General features: G+C 41.8%; 1 protein-coding gene across 2 annotated transcripts in view; it reads right to left on the bottom strand.

Annotated features, from left to right (window-relative positions):
- Positions 1 to 4,620, bottom strand: part of Atxn7 (ataxin 7) — a 117,639-nt gene extending 113,019 nt beyond the window's left edge. For both annotated transcript variants that reach the window (XM_029541452.1, XM_029541453.1), the window contains exon 1: positions 4,563 to 4,620. The gene's annotated coding sequence lies outside the window, so the exon portion shown is untranslated. The remainder of the gene's footprint in view (positions 1 to 4,562) is intronic.
- Positions 4,621 to 24,848: the final 20,228 nt, after the last annotated feature.

Here is a 24,848-nt window from a genome sequence, read left to right as displayed (position 1 = left end):
AGTAATACCAACAGGTTGTATTTTATTTATTTTCTTCCAGAAAATATTTATTTTTAAGGTCTGTGTGGCAAATTGAATTGTATATACTTACTGTGTGATCATGGTGCAATTCATGTGCATTTGCTATGATTAAAATGGAACTAAGGAACATACCACCACCTCCCTGTTCATCATGTTTTGTGTGGTGAGAACACTGAAGATCATCTCTAGTGACTTTCACATACATGTTACTAACTGCAGTCACTGGACCTTACAACCACAGACCCTCTGAATGTATCGTGTTCGTCAGAGTTGAAACCTGTCAGAACTCTTGGCATGCTTGTTGTCCTGGTCCCTCTCCCAACTCTCGGAACCTGACAACGACCATGGTGCTGGTTCTGTATGTTCAGTTTCCTTATATTCAACATGAAGAGAAGTTAGATAATATTTATCTTTCTGTGCCTATACTATTGGAACAGGAGGGAGTCCCTTTAAAGGTAGATTAGTATTCTGTTGTACACATACTCCACATTCTTGTACCCACTCATCCAATAATGGACATTTAAGTTGATTCCAGGATTTACCTGTTGTGAACAATAGTTCAGTGAACATGTGGGTGACGATTTTCCATGACATACTTTTTGTTGTTGTTCCTTCGGCTGTATACCCAGAGTAAGATTACAATAGAGTATGCTAGGACTTTGGGTTGGTTGCTTGGTTTCTGTTTCTGGAGACAATATTTCTCCGTATAGTCTTGGCTGTCGAGGAACTTGCTCTGTAGACCAGGCTGGCCTCGAACTCACAGAGATCTGCCTGCTTTAGCCTCCCAAGTGCTGGGAGTAGGGGCGTGTGCCATCACACTCAGCTATTTTTGCCTATATTTTAGGGCACATTTGACGTCATAGTTTAAGAAATCACTGCTTAGGATAATATCAAAACTGTTTTCTCCATTTCCATATGAAAGTTCTTTGAAGGAAGTCACTATGTACAGCACAGTTAAGGGACTGTTATAATATATATATATATATATATATATATATATATATATATATATATATATAAAATAAGGTAGTTATGTTCTCCCTCCTCAAGAGCACATTCTTTGCATAAAGCATTTGAAACTCTTGGTATTCTTTTACATGAAAAATATGTTCAGCACATTCTTTCTCATATGTGGATTTATACATTTCTCATGGTTTAGCTCTATAGATTTGTGTTCAATGTGGAGTATCTGTAGCGTTTCAGAAGCCAGAAAGGACCCATAAGAAGCAGAGGTATAAAAGGGTGATCTGATATATGTACACAGTGGAAATGTGGGGAGTTAAAGGGTTAGGCAGGGATGAGGGTGAGAACAGGAAAGAGGAAGGAGTGGGGAGGGTTAATCACAGTTAAGTATGAAAAACCCTTCGTATGCTATTTGAAAAATATAATCTTAAAAAGGAGTTAGGACACAGGAACCCCAAATAAGTGGACAGTGATTCCTCCAGAAACCATGGGTTATTACATGAAAATCTTAGTTCCAGGAGTGGGATGCCTCCCTCCGGTTCTTCATCAAGGAAGCCCAAAAAACGACACAAGCTGATACCATTGCTCTTGGTTTCCACCAGAACCAGACAGTAAGACACCATTACTGGAGACAATGTACACTTTACTGTCAGGACAAAAGGAAATCACAATGAAACTGACTTGTAGACACTCTCCCCAACCCCACTGAAAAGCTCTCACAGTGTTGAAACATGAGATCCAGGCTGCCAGGTAAAAAATCAGCACTGCTATTTCACAGACATAAATCCTGCAGGCTACATACAACACCAACATCACAGGCAAAGTGTGCCGTTGAGGTAACAGGGATTAAAGGGGTAACTGACCACTTTTGGATTAGAGGGCTCTGCCATAGGAGGGAACTCATGCTTGTTATTGTAAACCTGATCAAAAGTCCATGGTTAGGGAGGTCACTGGCCTTAGAGGAAACCCACTACTGTTGTCCTGTTAAATGAACATGTGGTCAAACTACCTTCTAAAAGTTTATATTTAAAAGTTTCAAAGATTAGTATTGCTCTCAGCAATAGCCAAAGATGCTACTTTCTACAGTGGTTAGCAACTAATGATAAAGTACAGAACCAGAGACAGTGCTAGGAATGTTGAAAACTTAGCCCTAAAACTTCCACCCCAGGCTCGGCGAACAGCAGCGGAGAGGAAGGAATGTTAGGAGCCAGAGAACATAAAGCAAATGTTGTGAGACACCTAGACATGCAGGGGCCACTGTACTCATGAACTCACCACAACCATGGTGCCCTGCAACAAGCTAATGAGAGCAGTCAGCATTCCAACGGACAGCACTAATTAGACTTTCTGAACTCCCAGAACAAAAACCACAGTGATAGAGGGCTGCTGAAGAGGAAAGTTGAGGGTGCATATTAAAATATGCTGTTTTACATATATAGAATTGTCAAATGATTAGCAAAACATAGTCCATTTTATCTATCTATCTATCTATCTATCTATCTATCTATCTATCTATCTATCTATCTATCTTCCTTCCTACCTACCTACCTACCTACCTACCTACCTACCTACTTATTTTGGTTTCTCTGTGTAGCCCTGGTTGTCCTGGAATTTGCTCTGTAGATCATGAAGGCCTCAAACTCAAAGATCCACCTGCTTCTGCCTCCTGAGTGTTGGAAGTAAAGCCGAGCACCACCACCTCCATCACCACCACCACCACCACCTCCATCACCATCACCACCATCACCACCACCTCCATCACGATCACCACCATCACCTGACAAGATATTCTGTTTTAAAAGAGATTTTTCAATTCTTTTCCATCTCTTCATCTATTTTTTTAAAGATTTATTTATTTATTTTATGTGAGTACACTGTAGCTGTCTTCTGACAAACCAGAAAAGGGTGATAGATCTCATTACAGGTGGCCATGAGCCAACATATGGCTGCTGGGAATTGAACTCAGGACCTCTGGAAGAGCAGTCAGTTTTCTTAACCACTGAGCCATCTCTCCACCCTCTTTGTCTATACCCTCACCAATCAATATCCACTCACCAATGTTTGCCTTATTTTATTAAATTTCTATTACATATATTTGTACTTGTATTGCTCTATTTTATAAATACAAGGTATATTTATTCATATTTGTTTTACATTTTTAGGTTATATTCAAATAGTATGTCTTTTTAGTTGTTCACCTAGTTCCAGCTTAAGCTGGGAATGTGGCTCAGTGGTAGAATGCATGACATGAGCGCAGCCTAGACTTCAACTCTCTAGCACCACAAAATACACAAAAGAACTGGCCAGCTCCAGCTTCCCCCTCTGGGAGCTCTTTCAGTTGGCTTTCTGCCATTTTCACACATCCTATGAGTGACTGTGATGGAGTGCGAAGGCAATGGATGTACACGTGCCTGGTCAGCACTCTTGAGTTCTGGCACTCAGAGAAAGATTTATCTCATATCTGCCCCATTCATAGAATCTAGTCATGTCTAGCATACTTCAGTGGAAAGTGGCAGTAGAAACCAATGTCTGCTTTCAGGTGTGCTGGCTCAGCAGGGAATGGTACTTTTTTTTTCCCCCAAACATAAAGGTCTGAGTTAAATCACAGGGACTCACATGTAGAAAGGGCCAACTCCCATAAATTCCCCTCCCACTACCATATACACGTCACATGCGTGTATGTACATGCGCATACACACATATCATTATACAAGAGAAATGAATATCTGAGCACTAAGTTTTTGCAGACTTTCAATATCTGGTACTTAAATGAATCTGTATGAGTCACACACCACCTGAGGGGGATTAAGTCTTACACAAACCACTTCCATAGTAAATAATCACAACTGCTTTCCGAGTATCTTTACTCTGCAGCATTTTATAATAAATCATGAAGTAGATGCTGGTAACCAGACTATCATCTGACTGGATCCCTTTCAGGTTTCCAATGACTGGAAAGGCTACAGTTAAACTCTCCCTGTCTTTCTCTGCCCCTGTTGTTAAGAAAAGTCTCTCTTTAAATGCTACTTGTTTGTTGTTGGAATAGAAGAACTCCTCCTTCTTATACTATTTTTTTAAAAAATATGTTTGATTTTTTTTTTAAAGATTTATTTATTTATTATATGCAAGTACACTGTAGCTGACTTCAGACACTCCAGAAGAGGGCATCAGATCTTGTTACGGATGGTTGTGAGCCACCATATGGTTGCTGGGATTTGAACTCTGGACCTTTGCAAGAGCAGTCGGTGCTCTTACCCGCTGAGCCATCTCACCAGCCCCCCTTCTTATACTATTAAATGATATTTCTTCTGTGTTGACACATCCAATGACTTGAGCTAAATAAAAATACAAATACTATCTAGATATAATTTTGAAATACACATGTAGTTTCCTATTGAGGTTTATATACTTTAATGTCACTAGTTTTTCTTTATTGAAAATTAATCAAATCTAAGGTCAGACTCTATAGAGATTTTTAGACACTGGGGCCATGTGATGTGAGATAAAGATTTCCGGAGATGAGTAAATTGCATAGATTGGCATTTCTCCCATAAAATACACACTAGGAAACTCCTCACCTCAGACTACAGCCATCTGTCTGTGGTAAATGGCCTATTCCCAGACATTCAATTCCTGAAACAAAAAAAAAAATGGACTGGAGTCAGAGTTACCACTTTCTTCTGCCTTTTCTTACCTAACCAGACTACAATTAATGATAAACATGTATTGAGCTTCTACTATGTACTGACAAATTATACCTCATGTCTCCAATTAATCTAATAGAAAACAGCTCCCAGCAGAGCTGCCGAGTGAGTAGAAGGTGAAGCAGTCCACTAACAAAGCTGTTGGCACAAAGTGGTTCAGAGAAGCATACTGGTTTGAGTCAGGTCTCTAGCTGCCTAATGGCATCTTAGGAAAGTTCATGACTTCCTTACCTGCAGAACAGATACGGCAAACCATACTTTCCAGGTAGAATATATGAAAGAAGTCCTCACATATGATAGGCTCTGTAGTATAAGAGTATCCTCAGGTTGTCCATTGCATAACCAGATAACACTAGTCTTGCCCCACTAAGGCATCTCGAACCTTTATTCATTGCCAATTTTACTATATTTGTACAGCCATGACCTTTAAAAACAATGTCACTTCCTATGGCTTCAATTTCAAGCCGTCTCTGATAAACAATGCATATTAACTTAGGAGCTGTGAGGGGGGATGGACAGCAGCACTGAACACTGTCTGAAAGCTGATCCTACGGGAGGCATTATACATGTTGCATAAGCTCAAAGGTAAATATTTCCAGGTGAAAAGCAAGAGAGATGAATCAGTAACAAGTCCAACCGTGTTGAGCACCAGGCCAGCAGACTACTTCCACAGAAAAGAAGAAGAACAGACTTGCCACCAACAGTTGATGACTGACCTCCAGGGCTGAGTCCTTTCACTGTATGCCAAAGCAGACTGAAGCCAATCTGTCTGTGATGGACACGGGAGCCACAGAGCTGTATTTGAGAGTCTGAAAGGTACTCCAACTTGAAACTTCTTACTTTCAAAATGTTTTCAGCAGGAGAAAAGCTATCAGGATGTCATAGCAGTGTTTAGGGAAGGAATAAGCCCCCGGCCTAGCCTGCAGGACTCTGACTTCTAGCCCCTGACGTGTAGGTGTAGTCCTGCGGAATACTGCTTACAATGAACGTCTGCACCTCGGTATGCTGTCAGACACAGCCAACTTCCCCGAGGATCAGGGCTAAGCCTAGCCTTTTCCACGCAGATGAAGCCAGTAACACACTCGATTCCCTGAACCAGGTTTAGGCTCTGCAGCCTGCTCGCTAGCCAGCACTAACATTCTTAGCACGGGTTCAATTAACACCAGTGTGATGGCTCATGGCCATCTGTAAGTGCAGTTCAAGGGGACCCAACATCCTCTTCTGGCCTCTGCAAGTATCAGGCAGGCAAACGGGGTGCACAGACCTTCATGCAGCTGAAACACCTATACACATAAAATAATAAGGTAAGATTTTAAACTTTCTCCTTTAGATTTCTCCTGTAGTAAAAAAAAAAAAAAAAAAAAAAAGGCATGACTAAGAACCATCTGTCTTTGGAATGAGTTATGTGACTTCAAGCCATGTCCTTTCAAGTTGAATTGGTTAGATAGATAACGCAAGTGAAGCGGTGTCTGGCACAGACTAAGCAGCCCCTTAGTGACAGCCACTACCATTAGCACCCCCATTCGGCAGGATAAAGACTGAGACTCCATAAAGCTAAACGCCTGAGAGGCAATTCTCCTTTGGCAGTTCCCCACCCAGCAAATGGTCACACTGGGGCAGATGGCAGACACAGGCACCCCGCTCTTCTGCTGTTTACACTCTAGTAGGAAGACAGACACAAAGCCTTTAAACACTATGAAAATGGGCTTCAAAGGACACATGCAGGGTGTCCAAAGACACCCGAGTTTGAGAGCAAGTACCATGATCAATCACTAGCTTTCGTTTGGAAGGCCAAGGGAGGCTTGTATGAGGAAATGGCATTTAAAATGGAACCACAAAACAGAAGCCTTGTTAGGGAGGTTTGAGGCAAGAAGCACACAAGGCAAAGGAAGCCTCCAGAGAAAAGACTTAAATGGCAAGTCCAAAGAACTGAAGGGCCCGAGCCACACTTAACGAAACAGAGATGCAAACAGAAGCCAGAAACATCAACATCGGGCAAAGGCTCTGGATGCCATCCACCCTGTACAATGGGAAGACAGCACAAGAATGGCTGCCCACAGCAGAAGAGGAGTCAAAGTGCTCATGAACCCCAGCTGCCTGCGGGCGGTACCACTCGAGCTGGCTTATAATTTCCATTCTGGAGTACAACTCAAGATTTCTGGTAAATACTTGTGAGCTGTCTTAGAGCATCCTTCTGAAGACAAAACTAAAACAGTCTTCCTTCTTTGTAACCCCAGCTGCTGCTTCACTCAAATACTTTTCTCTCTTACAGCTGGACCAGGGCCTCACTACTGACTTTCAATCTCTGGGGAACAGAAAATACTTTACCTTTCCATCTCTTAGAGCCCAGTGTTTATCAAGATTTAGACAAAACCACTTTCATTTAATAACCTAAAAATGTTACTATATTTCTAAACAAGTAGAGTAAAATCTTCTTACAAATATATTCTACTTCAAATAAATAAAGGGATAATATGCAAGGATTTTTAAGTCCCACTTTTACATCTGAATTAGTCAGGGTTCTCTAGAGTCACAGAACTTAGGAATGTCTCTCTGTATTAAAGGAACTTATTGCAATGATTTACAGTCTGCAGTCCAACTAACCCGACCATGGGCAGCTGTCAATGGGAAGTCCAAGAATCTAGTAGTTGCTCAGTCCCACAAGGCTAGTTGTTTCAGCTGGTCTTCTGTATAAACTGGAATCCTGAAGAAGCAGGTTCCTACAGTGTGTCCTTATGTAGGCCTCCAGCAGAAGGTGTGGCCTAGATTAAAGGTGTGTACCACCATGCCTGGATTTGGAACTTGCTCTGCCCCAGGCTGGCCTTGAACTCAGAGATCTGCTTGCCTCAGTCTCCTAGGATTAAAGACGTGTATTACCTTGCCTGGGCCTAAGCTTATCACGGCCACTATGCCTCAAGATATGTAAAAACGTGTCATCCCAAATCAAGATCCAGTCAGAAGCCTGTGTCTTCCAGCCCCAAGATCTGGACCACAGGTGTGCTCTCCATTTCTGGATTATAGTTCATTCCAGATATAGTCAGTTGACAAGGAATAGCCATTACAACACCTTAACCTTAACTGCAAAACAACTTCATAAATATGTCACTAAGATTCTACATTTTATATTTTAAGATAAATTTCATACACAGTGAACATTATTTTATTTGTCTATTTTGTAGACAGCACCTCACTATGTTGCAGCCCTGGCTGGCCTAAAACTCACTACATACCAGGTTGGCCTTTGAACTCAGAGATCCCTCTAGGCCTTTGTGCTGAGATTAAAGACATGCACCATTTTTATCCAATATGAATATTTGAAAATTTTTAGTTTAACTCTAGCAAGAACAAAATGTACCCAAACAGATTCTCCTGAGAAGTATTCAAACTTGTTTGTTGACTAATTATGCTGGTAAGAACGTTGGGAAATAAGTGCCTGGGATGCTGAGCAGGCAAAGGCATCTGCTGCTGAGCCTGGCCCGGGAATTCAGTCCCTAAGACCAACAAGGTGAAAGGAGAACCAACGCCCGAAGTTGTTCCCTGACTCCTGTATGTGCACTGTGACACTGCACACACACACACACACACACACACACACACACACACACACACACAATGTAAAATGCAATAATTGTCTTTAAAAAGCAGTTTGGACTATTTACATTTTACATTTATATTCAAGAATGGAATTGAGCCTAAACAATAGGTCACATACTCTATGTTTGTATGCATGTTTAACAAGCTTCCTTAAGGAAGACATTGAGTCGGGCGGTGGTGGCGCACACCTTTAATCCCAGCACTTGGGAGGCAGAGGCAGGTGGATTTCTGAGTTCGAGGCCAGCCTGGTCTACAGAGTGAGTTCCAGGACAGCCAGGGCTACACAGAGAAACCCTGTCTCGAAAAAAACAAAAACAAAAACAACAACAACAAAAAAAAGGAAGACATTGAGGTAAACTGATGAAAAAAATGACTAAGCCCAACCCAGTCTCCACCATTGTGGACCTCCTCTGTACTGCAAGAAGCTGACTTCCAAAGCCTATCCCTGGGTTACTTGCTGTCAAGCTACAGGAGGGCCTGGCCAACAGGAAGGAGAAGGAGATCAAAGCAGCAAGAAGGGCCAGCAGGAGAGTGTGCCTCTCCTCTCCCTCTGCTCTGTGGCGGCCATTTCCCAGAGCAGGCTGACTCCCCCAGTACTACAGCTCCCTTATGAAGGACCCTGCTCGGGAGCTTATTTTAAGTGTCACTTCCCTTTGTGCTGTTTCTTCCACCTGAGAAGCCTCTTTCTACCAGGTAAGGCAGGCAGGAGGCCAAACCTCCTTGCATTGCCATCCAGCAGCTCACTACCCGTCCTTCTTGCTCCCTTTCAATGTGCCACAAAATCTCCAGCACCAAAGCAAAGGATGAGCAGGCTGAGAAAACGCTGCTGAGCCTAACTCAGTCTACCTCTTCAGCAGTTCTGGGCAGGTTCCAACTCTGCTTCTGCAAAAGTGAGCTAGGTACATACTTACACAGAAGCCTGCTAGGAGTTCCTTCTCGGAGCTTTTCCTCTTAGCAAGCCAACTGGATTTGAGCTACATATTAACTGAAGTTACCTGGCAGTCTCTCCACACTTTACCTTGCTGTAATGTGGCACAAGTAACCTGGCAGGTACTGTATTTGTGAATACTAAGAATTCAAGAATTAATTCTTCCACGGGCTTGATAAGAACTGATGGATTCTTATCTCCCCCTGTAACCAGTAAGCCGTTCAGAGCTGACTGAGTTGCTAGCACAATGATGCAGGCAGATAGCCTTTAATGTGCAGGGAAAATGTTCCAGTACACTACATGTGAGCCAAAACTGCCTTCCCTTTCCATCCTAGAAGGGAAGTCCCTCTCATGGACCTAGAGGCAAAACCTGGGAGGCAGACTGGGCAGAGCAGGATTAACTAAACATGATCACCCTATATTACCCATCTTATAAGCCCATACCCTTAACTCTAACCAATCCTTTTGAATGTTTACAAGCAGGTAAGGAGATACATATCAAATATTAATAACGATGACTTATCTGAGCAATGCAAGCATAAGTTATTTCTGCTGCTTTCTGTGTGCCTATGAAACTCCTGAGTTTCTATAAACACGACCTTTGTAACCAGGAAAAAAATATTATATTTCTGTGAGCACTGAGGTTTTCTCCACGAGACCTAAACTTAAACAAATCTTACAAATATGAAAACTGCATGCTCACTTACCTGTTGTATATTTTATCATTTTTAAGGTTTATTTTTTTAATTTGTTTGTCTTAGGTGTATGTATTACTGCTTTATCTACATGTATGTCTGTGTACCATGTGTAAGTCTGGTGCCCGAGGTGGCTAGAAAAGGGCATCAGATCCTCTGGGACAGTTATAGATAGTTGTGAGCTGGCATGTGAGTGCCTGGATCCTCTGGGTACTGAAAACTGAACTTGAGCCCTCTCTCAAGCCGCTATTTTACCATTTTTTCAAAGCTATAATCATTTTATGGACTTTGATGTTTAGTTCAGAAACCACTCAAAATGTAAAAAGCAATAATGCTACATTGCATGTAACATGTGTTAACTGGTTTATAATACAACCTTAACTGAGACTCACTAAAGCCAAAGTTCACTATTTTCAATGCTGTGAAGTTCTACTAAAACAAAGAAAGAGAAAGCGTAACGCCAGAGCATATGCAATTAAGTGGCCAAGAGATTATCAATAAAACAGACTAGTGGGTCTCCCCACTACAGCTGTTAACCTTTCCAGCTTTCAGCTGATTGACACTTGGTGCTTCCCTAATAGAACAGAAAACTACTTGTTGTTAGTTGTTAGCTAAAGGAAGAGGCACAGTGAAGAGCCCTGCCCACTTCCATCTCATGATTGCTGTGCACTACGACCACTCGTTTCCAATTCAGTGCCAGTTATGTACAGTACTAGACCATCTCTTCCAAACACTCTTCTCATCATCTGTAATAGCTGAACATGTGCCATTCAATATCTTATAGTGTTGAAATATGTTAACAGGGAATCGAGGCTTCCATAAGTACTTTACTGGTTTCAGGAAGTTAGTAAATTCAAGCAAGTGATTCCTTTAAACTGTGCTAATGTAATGGCAAGTGGTCTCTTCTAACTTTGATCTGCAAATGATTTACAGTTATAACTACTAGGACTATTATAATCCCCAGAGTAGGAGCTGAGGGCACAGAGAACAAAGCCTTGAGTGTCACCTGTTAGTGGAATGGCAGAGCTCTTCAGGCAGAGCAGTAAACTGGCACATGCAATCTGCCCAAACAGAAAAACACTAATTAACATGGGAGAAAGAAAGTGGACTTTCCATTATAGAACTCAGCTAGTACTCTTCTCAGAATTAAATTCAAGGATTTCACAATTCAAAACATCGTTAAAAACCATGAGACAAACTAAAAATGAAGGGAAAAGAGGCCAGCTTTTTTTTCCCTACTGCTTAAGTAGTGCTTCAGTCTGTAAAGACCTGTGACTGAAACAAATTAGGAAAAGATGGTTTCAAAAATTAGCCTTAAGTGCTAAAATAAGACGTTTTTCATCATGAACCGCCTCTGATTCAAAGACCTAACCAAACAAGAACCCTACATACTACTTTCACGGACGAGTTTATAGTTCAGATTACAATGAACTTTAGAAGCGATGGGGAAAAGCCAAATACTTAGCCCTACTGTTCACAGAAAATTATCTGAAAACCCTAGTTAAACAAGTGTCAAGCACCCCTCTCAAAACCTCTTGCGGTTGGCTGTGAGCATCCACTTCTGTATTTGTCAGGCACTGGCAGAGCCTCTAAGGAGACAGCTATATCAGGCTCCTGTCAGCAAGCACTTGTTGGCATCCACAATAGTGTCTGGGTTTGGTGACTGTGTATGGGATGGATCCCCAGTTGGGACAGTCTCTGCTCCATACTTTGTATCTCCTCCCATGGGTATTTTGTTCCCCCTTCATTCAAAGAAGGACCGAAGTGTCCATACTTTGGTCTTCCTTCTTCTTGAACTTTGGTCTGTAAATTGTATCTTGGGTATTCCGAGCACAAGGTCCCTAGGAGGAGCTAGAGAAAGGACCCAAGGAGCTGAAGGAGCTCGCAGCCCCATAGGAGGAACAACAATATGAACCAATCAGTACCCCCAGAGCTCCCAGGGACTAAACCACCAACCAAAGATTACACATGGAATGACTCATGGCTCCAGCTGCATATGTAGCAGAGGATGGCCTTGTTGGGCATCAGTGGAAGGAGAGGCCCTTGGTCCTGTGAAGGCTCCATGCCCCAGTGCAGGGGAATCCCAGGATAGGGAAGCGGGAGTGGGTGGGTTGGTGAGCAGGGGAAGGAGGTATGGGATAGGGTGCTTTGGGAGGGGAAACTAGGAAAGAGGATAACATTTGAAATGTAAATAAAATAACTAATAAAAAAAGAAACAAACAAAAACAAACAAACAAAAAAACCCTCTTGTGGTACAGACCTGAACGCTAGAAAACAGTGAGGGTCATTTAAAGAGGAGCTCAAGGCCTGAGAGGACATGTGACTACACCACAAGGTAGTAATTATACAGTGAGCATGTAAAAAACTCCAGACTCAGGGGCTCCAAGAGGTACTTCAAAACCAGCTAATAATCATGGCCAGGGACAGGAAAATAACTTTCTCAGATGGCTATGAGATGGGAGGGAGGGTGGAAAAAGACACTGGGCCACCGAGGAAAAAACGAGCTGCCACCAGTTACCACAGTGACTGGGCGACACCATCATTTCATACAGAGAATATTTGTCTCCCCAAATTCATTTGCTGAACTCCTGGGAACTGTCACTGAAAGCTCTATTTGGAGGTGTGACATTTGGAAAGCTCAGGAGGGTTAAACCCTCATGGGTGATACAAGAGCTCTTAAAGAGTCAATGCAAGGAAGCCTGTTGGCACCTTTCACAGTGTAAGCCTGAAACACAGGATAAACCAGGACACCTCCCCTAATCCAGCATTTACTAGGTTGGCCTCTTGGTCGTTCAGCATACTTTGTTATAACAGCCTGAATGGAGTAAGACAACCAGTGTCCTCCCAATCAAACTGGGCCTTGGATGGAGAGACCAAATGTTAGTCTACCCACCTGCAGTTCATCTCAAAGTCTTTTTTTTTTTTTTTTAAGAAAAAGATTTATTTATTATTATATGTAAGTACATTGTAGCTGTCTTCAGACACACCAGAAGAGGGAATCAGATCTCATTACAGATGGTTGTGAGCCAACATGTGGTTGCTGGGAACTGAACTCAGGACCTTTGGAAGAACAATCAGTGCTCTTATCTGCTGAGCCATCTCACCAGCTCCAGAAATCCAGCCCCGCCAGCTGTCAGGCCTCTGGAGGAGCACCTTTACTGCTGGGGAGAGAGAATAAAGGTGATGACACTCCCAACAGTCCAAGTGCACAGGAAACTGCTGCCCTTTCTACCATATCATCAGAAAGTAGGTGCTGTTCCCCGGCTTAAGACTGGGAAACACAGAAAACATATGCATAAAAAATAGTGTGAAGGGCTGGTGAGATGGCTCAGTGGGTAAGAGCATCTGACTGCTCTTCCAAAGGTCCAGAGTTCAAATTCCAGCAACCACATGGTGGCTCATAACCATCTGTAACAAGATCCGATGCCCTCTTCTGGAGTGTCTGAAAATAGCTACAGTGTACTTACATATAATAAATAAATAATCTTTAAAAAAAATAGTGTGAATAAAATCAAACTGAATGTGTGATGTATTTGAATATGGTTTCACTTACATTTGTAAGAACTATATATAACTGCAGGTGGCTCCTTCAGCTTATGGCCTATAGAGGAAAATGTCTAAAATATTAGCAATGTTGCGATGAAAGGAGGTAGACTATACAACAAAAAATGACTGCAGGACAGTTAGAGAATTGTGTTTATTTAATTGGGTCTTGACAAGATCTCTATTTGTTGGGTAAGAATGTGACAATGAGGCTGTTACCAATGTTAAGTTAGGAAACATCTGCTTATATCTGAAAGAGGAAAATAAGGATGAGCAGGAGGAGAAAGCCTAGAATAATGCTAATGGGTAACACCTTTCACCTTGCAAGTACAAAGCCTGGGGTTCACCCTCACCACAGTAAAAAAAGCCGCAAAACCTTGGCAACACTTAAAAGTAAGGGAAACAGGGGAAATGCAAGACTTAGGAAAGCTAGTTTTACCACTGAAACGGTTTGCATAGATAAACTGACTCATAGTAGTAACACTTCTCAAACTGGTGGGGGATTAAGACCAATAGGAGAAATATGGATGGGGAAGGGGCTCCCCACCCCCACCTCTAGTTCATGCCTTCTGAGGAAGGGAAAAATCCATTTTCTTTCAGGGTGTGTCTCCTGGAAGTCTGACCACATTCCAATGGGTGGCCTCACACCCAGAACTACATGGGCTTGGTGTGCTACTTGTCGTTTTCATCTTTTGCTTTTAAAGATCTATTTATTTTTATTCTTTACATACATTACAGCTGACCACAGTATCCCCTACCTCCCCTCCTCCCGGGGCTTTCCCAGCTCCTCTCTCCCCTAGGTCCACTCCTGCATTTCTCTTCACACAAACAAACCAACCAACCAAAGGAGTAAACATCCCAGGGAATAGTAACCAAACAGCCTAACAACTTACAATAAGACCAGATGACCTATTCGGAAGAAGACGGTCTCAAGCATGGCAACGGAGTCAGAGGTCCCCACTCCCAGTTAGGGTCCCAGAAGAACACCAACTACACAACCACAATGTATATTCAGGCCAGTATAGGGTCTGTGATTATCGATTCAGTGTCTGTGAGCCACTATGAGTGCTGCTGAGTTGATTCTGTGGGCTGTGTTCTTGGGGTCCCCTCAACACCCTCTGGCTCCTAGAATCTTTACTTCCTGTCTTCTTTTGGGTTCCCCTAGCATCAAATAGTGCTTGTCTAACTGGATGTCAGTAAGTAGAAGAACGCAAATACAGCCATATCTATCACCCCACACAAAACTCAAGTCCAAATGGATCAAAGACCTCAATATAAAACCAGATACATTAACCTAATACAAAAGAAAGTGGGAAATAGCCTTGAACATGTTGGAGCATGAGACAATTTCTTGACCAGTAGTGTTAACACTAAGAGAACAATCAATAAATGGGACCTCATGAAACACAAAAGCTTCTGTAAGGCAAAGGACAGCATCACAGGACAAAACAGCAGCCCACAGAATGGGAAAAGATCTTCACCAACCCAACATAGAACTAATATCCAAAGATTTTAAAAAGGGTTCCAGTCCTAAAAAGAGAATTCTCAACAAAAGAGTCTCAATGCCCGAGAAGCACTTAAAGAAATATTCAAAACCCCTAGTCATCAGGTAAATGCAAATTAGAACGACCTTGAGATCCCACCTCACCTCTACCAGAAGAGCTAAGATCAGTAACACAAGTGACAGCTCCTGCTGGCAAGGACGTGGAACAAGGGGAGCACTCCTCCATTTCTGGTGGGAGTACAAATTTGTATATCCACTTTGGAAATCAATATGAAGATTTCTCAGAAAATTGAGAATCAATCTACCTCAAGACCCGAACCAGCTATACCACTTTTAGACATATACCGAAAGGATGTTCCACCCTACCACAAGGATATTTGCTCAACTACGTTCATAGCTGATTTATTCATAATAGTCAGAATCTGGAAACAACCTAGATGTCCCTCAACCAAGGATTGGTAGGGTATTAAAGTATAAAAAAGGTCAGGAAGTTGGGAGGGATATGAAGAACGGGCTGATGGGGGTCATTATGGGGAGAGTAAGGGAATAAGAATAATCAATATACATTGTATGCATGTATGTGATTATCAAAAATACAAATATCAGCCAGGCAGTGGTGGTGGACACCTTTAATCCCAGCACTTGGGAGGCAGAGGCAGGCGGATTTCTGAGTTCAAGGCTAGCCTGGTCTACAGAGTGAGTTCCAGGACAGCCAGGGCTATACAGAGAAACCCTGCCTCAAAAAACCAAATCAAACCAAACAAACAAACAAAAAGAAAACCAAAACAAGTATTATATTAAAAATATAACAACTCCTCAAAAAAAAAAAAAAAAAACTTGGGGAAAGATCAATTAGGGAGCATTCGGGTGCTGCCAATAACAAACATGGTAGACAATGAACAAAGCAATGAAGTCCCAATGGCTGGTCAGAGTGTTATGATAACTGGCTGCCTCTTGGTTCACCTGCCCTAATGTCTTCCTAGGGCGGGCACCTTTCCTGCTGGCTAGCATCACTGTAGTGAGTATATTACCAGCACTCCTGTGGAACCCAGCCTGGGTCTGAGACACACTCTCAGAGGGCAAAGAGGTAAAAACTACCGGGAAGGATAGTGCCTTAGGGTCCTGGGAAAGTGTCTCTACATCCTGCTCCTCTGCGCCCAGAGCTACTCTAGGGCTTTGCAGCTCTGAAGCTAACCTCTTCAGCAGAAGCACCTGTCTGGAAGCTGTACCAAATCCTCAGGCCTCTTCCTAGATATCTATTATTTTGAATCTAGGAGAATTCATTTTCTTAAAAGATTTGAGGTGTAAGTTTTAACTTGGCTGCCAAAAACCTAGTTGTGATGGGTTTTTGTTGTTGTTGTTGTTGTTTTTATTGTTTTTGTATGATAGTAATGTATCACTGAATTCAAAATTTATGCAAAATTTTAAGGTTTGTTTTTTGAAGCTTTTTTAATGACAGACTTGCACTTTGCACTTCTCTGTCTTGTATGAGTTACTTAATGATGAGGTTAAGAAGTACTGGTTTAGGGCTCAATTGACCATAATATATAGGATCTGGCAACTACCTAGATAAAATGTGAGCAAATACCATTTAACTCCCCAAGGCCTGGTTTCCGCACCTGTATAATGTGATAATCAGGCTTTATACTGTTATTATCCCTAGCCCAGGAGTTAGCACTGAGAAAGAAGAATGCACCCCTACTCTCAGAAGCAGGACTGTAGTAGTCACAACATAAAAGCAAACAGGCAGCCCACTATCCCCCAGATGACTACAATGTCTGCTGTGGCTGTTTGTGGTCCTGCTCAATAAAACTGCATCATTTATTTGTAACCCCTGAAGCCAGGTTGTTCTTGTGACTTGCTCTGACCAGGTCTGGTCAAATGATACCCCGTGACTCTTAAATCTAGTTCTCAAGAATCCTAACTCTTGCCTTCTTGGGACACGGTGCCTCTGTGTGTGGAAATCTGACCTGACAGCTGGAAGGTGAGATCACCAGCAGCTAAGGGGGGCCCGAGCCCGGACCACCAGCTTCAAGCTAGCAAACGGTGGGGGCAGCCACATGTGCAGTGGACACAGTGACTCGGCAGCTAAGAGATCCCTTCTCTTCCAGAGTGCCTGAATTTGGTAGTCACACGGGTCACACTGTTCAGCTCACTATCATTTGTAACTCTAGCTCAAGGGCATCTGTCCAGTAGCCTATGCACGTCTTATACTCACACAAACCCATGCACACACATAACCATTTTTAGATGTCTTAAAAAGAAAATAAATGATGGTTGTTTGAAGCCACAGTGGTTTGGAGTAGTTCGTTAGTGGGCAATACATGAGTGATGGATATGTTTCATGGATATTGCAGTGTCTTATATTCCAAACATTTCCTAAGGTTTCCTATAATAGTTTATTAAGTTTGTTGCAATCAAAGCATGACTACAACACAGCCAAATGTGGCTACATTTAACCCTTCATGACTATGTCAAGGTTTCTAATTCCATATAAACAGTAAACTGTATCTCAGAGGATAAAAATAGATCTCACTCTCAAATTTGACCATGGTTAAGAGAGGTGCAACCATAGTTCAGGTTAACTGACGATAACTGGTTAAGAAGAAATAAAAGGCACCAAGATTGCTATAATTCACTTAATTTACTTAAAAACTAACAATCAGCAAGTACTCTCTTCCCTGGCAGCACTGGAATGAAAAAAAAGTCAAATCAAAACAAAACAAACAAACAAAACTTTAAAGATGAAAATCTCAAAAGTTCATCAAGCAGCGGGGTGTGGTGGTGCACGCCTTTAATCCCAGCACTCAGGAGGCAGAGGCAGACGGATTTCTGAGTTCGAGGCCAGCCTGGTCTACAAAGTGAGTTCCAGGACAGCCAAGGCTATTCAGAGAAATCCTGTCTCAAAAACAAACAAACAAACAAACAAACAAACAAAAAGTTCAGCAAGCATAGTATAAGCAAATATTTAAGTGAAGTCACCATTCTATTCATTCAACAATGTATTTGAAGTGCCAGTTTCTTGATTGTTAGCCTGTATGTGTGTGGTATACACGTATGTATACACACACACACACACACACACACACACACACACACACACACAGCTTTCACAAAGAAGGTGAAACTAGAGAACACACTCCTCGTGGTTAATGAATGTGGCCAAAAAAGCTTCTGCCCAAAGGCAAGTCTGAATATGCAAGAGAAGATGCCAGCAGAGTTCCATTATTACCTAACCAACACTACTGTCAAGTGTTCCTCCACCCTTTTCCTTCTGTGGCTTCTTCCTCTCAGCTACTGCTAAGGATGTGGCTTCTGCTGAGTCTAGTTTCATACTTACACCTCCTCAACAGCCACCAAGTGCTACTGCCTCATTTACAGAAGGGGAAAGTGAACCCAGCTTCCATCAAGCAGCAGAGCCAGAGGGAGAGCGCATGCTTCACTGCTCACTCACGCTATCTCTTCAAGAAAAACTGACTACAGCAGAATCAACAGGTAAGATAAGGAACAGTAAGGATTCTCTCCATGGCCGTGGAGAGATCTACGTGTGTTCTCAGAGAGTTTCTTCTGGCTCTGTTTGCATTCTTTTTTTCCTATTCAGAGAGTCTGGAAAATATCTGTAATACAGAAAACCCTTTTAAAGCTACATGACAAAGTATATTTAATTTGTTCGTGACAACAAAGACCACCAATAGAATTAGTTATCACAGGGGATGAGAGCTTATTTAGCAACAAATAGGAAATGTTCTCAATTATTGTGCCTCTTCTTCAATAGATTTATCATTTTTCCCATGATTATAAAGGAAGCATATGCCAACTGAAAAGAAATAAAAACATGAAAAAGGTCATCCAAAATCTCATGACTTCACGTTGGCAAGTTCCTATTGGCAAAGACTCAGCTTCCTTAGCTATGTGTTTACAGTGTTTTGTCCACCTCTCAGAACTCCATAGACATCTCACATGACAGTCTTTTCATCTAAACATCACTCCATACCAATAAATGTAGATCACATTGTCTTCTCTTAAAGACTACACAGTCCTTCACTCTATGAATGGGCCCTAACTCACACATTTTATCTTTCACAGAGATATACTGAGAGTACGTTTTATGTTCCAATGCTAAAAATGTATATGGAAAGGAGTAGTCTGGGGCATTATGTCTGTGTATAATTCAGCAATTTATTTATTTGATTTCCTAGAAGTTTAGACTTTTTTCTTTTTTCTTTTTTTGGGGGAGGGGGTCGAGGGGGTCTCATTATATATCCCTGGAATCCAGGCTTTCCTGAAACATACAGAGGCCTCCCCTCTGCCTCCCAAGTACTGGGACTAAGGGCATCAGCCATTATGCCTTTAAATTTAATTTTAAAAATATGAAAGTCCCTAATGCTAAGAGTAAGATATCTTTCATTTAGATACTATCTTTTATCTAGACAGTATCTATATTAAAAAGCAAACAAAATTTTAGATTGTGGTCCATCACTAAATATGTAAAATGCCAACTCACATCTCTGATAGTGCTGAACAGGAGGCATTTCTAAAATTCTTCATACTGGCAAAGTGATTCACTTTCAGTATCATGTACCTTTAAAACCTAAGCTCTAAAACAGCTTGCTTCAAAACAAGCAGACCAGTAAATAATGTTCAAAAACAGAAAAAGCAAAAAACCGCAACAACCAGAGCCGTTTAGCACGTCACCAAATTTGCATGTTATACAGGGCCAGCAGAGAAGAGTCAGAGGGAGTGAAAAGGAGAAACCTAAAGAAGTTATTCTCATGTCCAGTGGGCTTGGTAGACTTGCCACCAAGTTTAATGGCCTCAGTTCAATTCCCAGCACCCACATGGTGGGCGGAAGGAACGACTGTCTCCCACAGAGTCTACTCCGACCTGCACATGTACACACTTACTGCGTGAGTGAGTAAAGAAACAAATAAATAAAATTTAAATAAAAAGCTGTCCTCAGGGCACCATGGACTGTCAGACAAATTACTTAGATATATGTATCTACATGTTCAGGGCATACCAATCTGGAGCTAATCTCCAGGGAGTAGAAGACAACAGGAATGTTTGATGTGTGTGTATATACATACATACATACATAAGCACATATATGAATACACACACACATACATACATGAATGAATCCAGGTTTCCATAAGCAACAGCAGGGTCTAGTTAGCAGACTGAGGGACACATAGATTACTTTCTTCCCTTCAGGGCACAGGAGGCCACAGGAATTTCCTGACAGCATCGAAGGCAGGGATTCTCTTCAAGGCCATCCATCACACATAACAGATTTCAATCATCAAGCTTTGCAGAAAACTGGCAAGGTGAGAACATCTTTAGCAACAAATAGAATTAACTAGTGACACATTGTAATATGTGCTAAAATAGGAGTGCCACTGAGGACTGGTAGCAACTTATTGACTCAAGGCTTATCCTACTGGGAACACAGCATTAGGTCAAGCTGCCATACCAAAAGAACCAAGCACAGGGGGTAGCAAACAGCAGCAGGAATGTACATAGTCAGTAGACCATGGCTCAGGGGTCTTACTAGTCTATACTACTCTTGCTTGATCTTACTGGAGGAGAGAAGCTGGAATGGGATCTCCTGTGGCTCACACTGGCTTTCAGCTTACTATGGAATTGAAGTTGGCCTTGATCTTGCTTCCATCTCCCAGGTGCAGAGATTATAAGCATGCACCACTACCTGACTAAATCTGGGAATGTGCAAGTGATAGTCCACAGGCAATTCTAATGGCTATCTACACACAGAACAAATTATAAATGGTTCTTATATTTTTAAATAGTTAAAAATGACTATCTTGTGGCATATACAGACGTGAAATTCTGATGTTAGTGTTCACAAATGAAGTTTCACTGAAACAAAGCCACAGCCATCCAGTTCTCCCTATGGGCGGGGGGGGGGGGGATAAGAAGAGAAAACTAGACAGATGGCAAAGTTCAACTACGATCCTTCATAGGTGCTGTTCTTGGTCATAAAACCAAGTAACTTGTAAACAAATGACAACTTCAAATTTTCGAGTTTTTCTTGGTTTGGCCAATACCACAGCCAGAATTCTGACATAACCTTCTAGTCTCATAGAGTAACTCCATGCCACAAACAATAAACAAGTCTTGATAGGTCCTAGAGATGCTGAGTTCCAGGCACAGTAATAAAATGGAAAAGGACTTCCTAGATTGAAAGCAGGGTGGTGGGGCTAGCAAGACGTGGGTGAAAATGTCTGCCAGCAGCCTGGCGTCTGAGTCTAATCCCCAGGAGGAGGAATTTCCTCTACTGTTTTCTGATCTCCACATGCATAGCAGGGCATGCTCAGATCCACATTCACTTGGACACAAGACAGTAATTTAAAAAATTACAATAAAAATTCTTTAAAAGAAAGAAGGATAGTTTAGAATGTTAACAAGAGAATGAGGATGATCAAAGATATCCTCTGAAATGGAGTCTGATATATTTTCTAAAGAAGAGAATTAATGTCTCTCAAATGTCTATCACCTTCAGGACACTTCGGGTCCTAAGAAAGGGCAAGTCTTTTGGATCTGTTAGCCTATTTAATAACCATCTTCTCTGTTTAAAAATTCTAGTCCATAACTGGTCCTGGGTAAACAAGCCAGAGATTTTAGGAAGTAAGAGTCAATTCAAGTCTAAAGCCAACCCTGATAATTATTATCCTGTCCAAAAGCAGTAGACAAGAATGTTCTCCATGAATGAGAAGAACAGCCAAAGGCACAGAAACAATACAAGTGGATTTTAGTTTTAAAGTCAAAGCATTTTTTGTTTGTTTTGTTATTTGTTTTGAAACAAGGTTTCTCTACATTGCCCTGTACAAAGCCCTGGCTGACCTGGACCAGGCTGGCCTGGAATTCACAAAAGTCCACCTGCCACTGCTACTAGAGCTTATATTAAAGGAGGGCACTACAATGCCGGGGCCCAAGTATTTTAAATATGTCATCCATACATCTCAAACTCCTTGGATTCCTAATGTCCCTGCTTCTTTTACCATTTAAAGGAAAATATAACCCAGTTCTATAACACTCATTCTCCCTGTACAGAAAACTCAACACAGAGAGCCAAGCCAGAGGGTCTCTTAATGACCATCAAGGGGGAAGTGCAGTGCAGTGGTAGACCAATACATAAACAAAAACTAAGGTCACAGCGTCATGGGGATGAAAATGCTTGGTGGGAGGTGGGGAGATGGCTCAGCAGTGAGGAGCATTTGTTGTTCTTGGAAAGGCCCTGGTTTCATTCTCAGTATCCACATGGTGGTTCAAAACCATCTATAACTTTAATTCTAGGGCATCCAATAACCTCTTCTGACATCCATGGACACCAAGCACACACCTGGTGGTAGTGCACATATATACATATATGTAGTCAAAACACATATAAAATGAACAAATCTTTATAAAAAAAGGGGGGGTGGTTTTTTTGTTGTTTTGTTTTGTTTTGTTTTTTAAAGAATTGGTTGATACTTGGAGACCCTCTCAAAGTCTACAGAGCAGAATAGCTCTTTCTCTAAAAGTAAACTTGAGAAATGCCTACCTTTTTTCCCCACAAACTTCAACATACCTGGGAAGAAGGAATCCGACTGAGAAAATGCCTACAAAAGACTGGCCTGGGGCTGGCAAGATGGCTCAGTGGGTAAGACTGCTCTTCCAAAGGTCCTGAGTTCAAACCCCAGCAACCACATGGTGGCTCACAACCACCCATAATGAGATCTGACACCATCTTCTGGATCGTCTGAAGACGGCTACAGTGTACTTATATACAATAAATAAATCTTGGGGCCAAAGCGAGCCGGGTCTGAGCGAGCAGAGATGACTGGAGCGAGCAGAAGGTCCTAAAATACAATTCCCAACAACCACACAAATGCTCACAACCATCTGTACAGCTACAGTGTACTCATATACATAAAATAAATACATCTTTAAAAACAAAAAAAAAAAACAAAAAAAAAAACGAACAAAAAAAAAAAGACTAGCCTATCTATGGTGCAATATCTATGGTACAATTTCTTGATGTGGGAGGGTTCACGTTATTGTGGATGGTACCACTTCTGGGCAGGTGTCCTGAAATGTTTCTCACAGCATGAGAAACCCTAGCTATGACACCAAAATGACAGGCCAAACCATTGGTTCTCTCATCAGTCTTTACATTTTCAGGAGGGAAATGTTAAATAAATATACTAACTTCCTTAACTAATCTCTCATGTTCTCAAAAAGAAGGAACTAGTGGCTGCAGTGGACAATTAAAACTGAGGTCTGGATGTTCACATCAGCCTCCGGTAGCTTAAAACACTACATCCAATTCTGTGTTTCTGCCTCTCAGGATCCATACCCCCATCCCCCCAAAAGAAAGAAAAAGCAGCAGCCTGGGGAGAGCAGAGAGCTTGAGTCCACCCCACTTTAACATCAGCCACAGCTTAGCAAAGAAAAACACCATTTCTAGCAAATTCATTGCAAGATGTTCTCTCAACACGTATCATATGTTAAACAGAATTCTCAGGTGTTCAACTTACAGATTCTTTTCTATGCAATAATTAATTCAATTTTATGCCTTGAAGAAAACTCCAAAGACTTCCAAAGGCTCAGACATTTCCTACTACTTGGTCTCCCATTACCTGAGCCTATAATCTTCAGGAATGTTTAATTTCAAATATACTCCAAGTCATTTGTTTTAAAAAAAATTTTTAGCCCTGCCTCAGAAAACTGTGAGCAACCAAAAAAACTTATGAAAGGGGTCTGTGAAAACCTGACATAGCAGCTCACAGAAGCTTAAGTTATAGAGGGCAGTGCTAGTTTCCCATGAAAACATTTACATTATTTGACGTCACTACATAACTGTTTCCAAGTCAGCAAGATGCTGATCAAATCAAGAAATGCTCTTACAAAGTATCCTTTCACTACCGCAGTTTCCTTGTAAACAAGAAGTCTCCCTACCAAAGTGTTTCCCAGAACACAGAAATGATCAGGTGAGGCTCCATTTACAATGTTTAAAGGTACTTATGAATTAATTGGTTTGGGTTTGGTTTGGGTTTGGGATTCTGTTGTTGTTTGGTGCTGGGCGACAGAGGGGAGGGGGCCGGTGTGCCTATGTAGCCCAGCTGGCCAAAAATTCAATATTCAGACCCAGATTAGCTTCAACGCACAGACCTGCCAGCCCAGATAGGTTACCACACACCAGCCTGCTGAATTTAAGATTACTATTACCCTCCTTCCTGCGCCGAGGAAATGAACACCCAAAGTCCAAGTGAGGAGGAGCCTTTAGGCCAGCACTCTTTCAAAAAGTCGGTGAGCAGACTCACAGCTAGGAGAGGGCATTCATGCCTCAAAATCTTCATTCAGGGTAATTTCTGTCTTTGTGACCAAAGTCGATACTGTATTTCACACACACATAATTCTGCCTAGAGGCTAAAAACCACCTCACTTGAATGAACCCAAGTTTTCTGCTAAAAAGAACTGAGGGAACACGGGGCAGATGCATGGATCCCACTTAAGAAATCTGAACAACCAAAAATGACCCCACACCGTTGCCTTATGCAGGATCAGATTCACGGGATTGGGATCATGAAAACTGGTAAACAAACACCTGGGTTCTAAAATCAAACTCCACCCAGTCGGAGGTCAAATCAACTCCCACCACCAGCATGGTTCCATTAGGAGAACACTCCTCAAGGTTGAATCAAAGTGATTTCTTTTTTTTTCTTTTTCTTTTTTTTTTTTTTTTCTTCCTAGATGGGGTTTCTCTGTGTAGCCCTGGCTGACCTGGAACTCACTTTGTAAACCAGGCTGGCCTCAAACTCAGAAATCCGCCTGCCTCTGCCTCCCAAGTGCTGGGATTACAAGGTGTGCGCCACCACTGCCCGGCCTTTTTTTTT

Source organism: Mus pahari, chromosome 8, assembly GCF_900095145.1.
Source record: "Mus pahari chromosome 8, PAHARI_EIJ_v1.1, whole genome shotgun sequence".
NCBI classification, from domain to species: domain Eukaryota; kingdom Metazoa; phylum Chordata; class Mammalia; order Rodentia; family Muridae; genus Mus; species Mus pahari.
The sequence above is the reverse complement of the archived record's forward strand: the minus strand, read 5'-3'. Positions and strand labels throughout refer to the sequence as shown.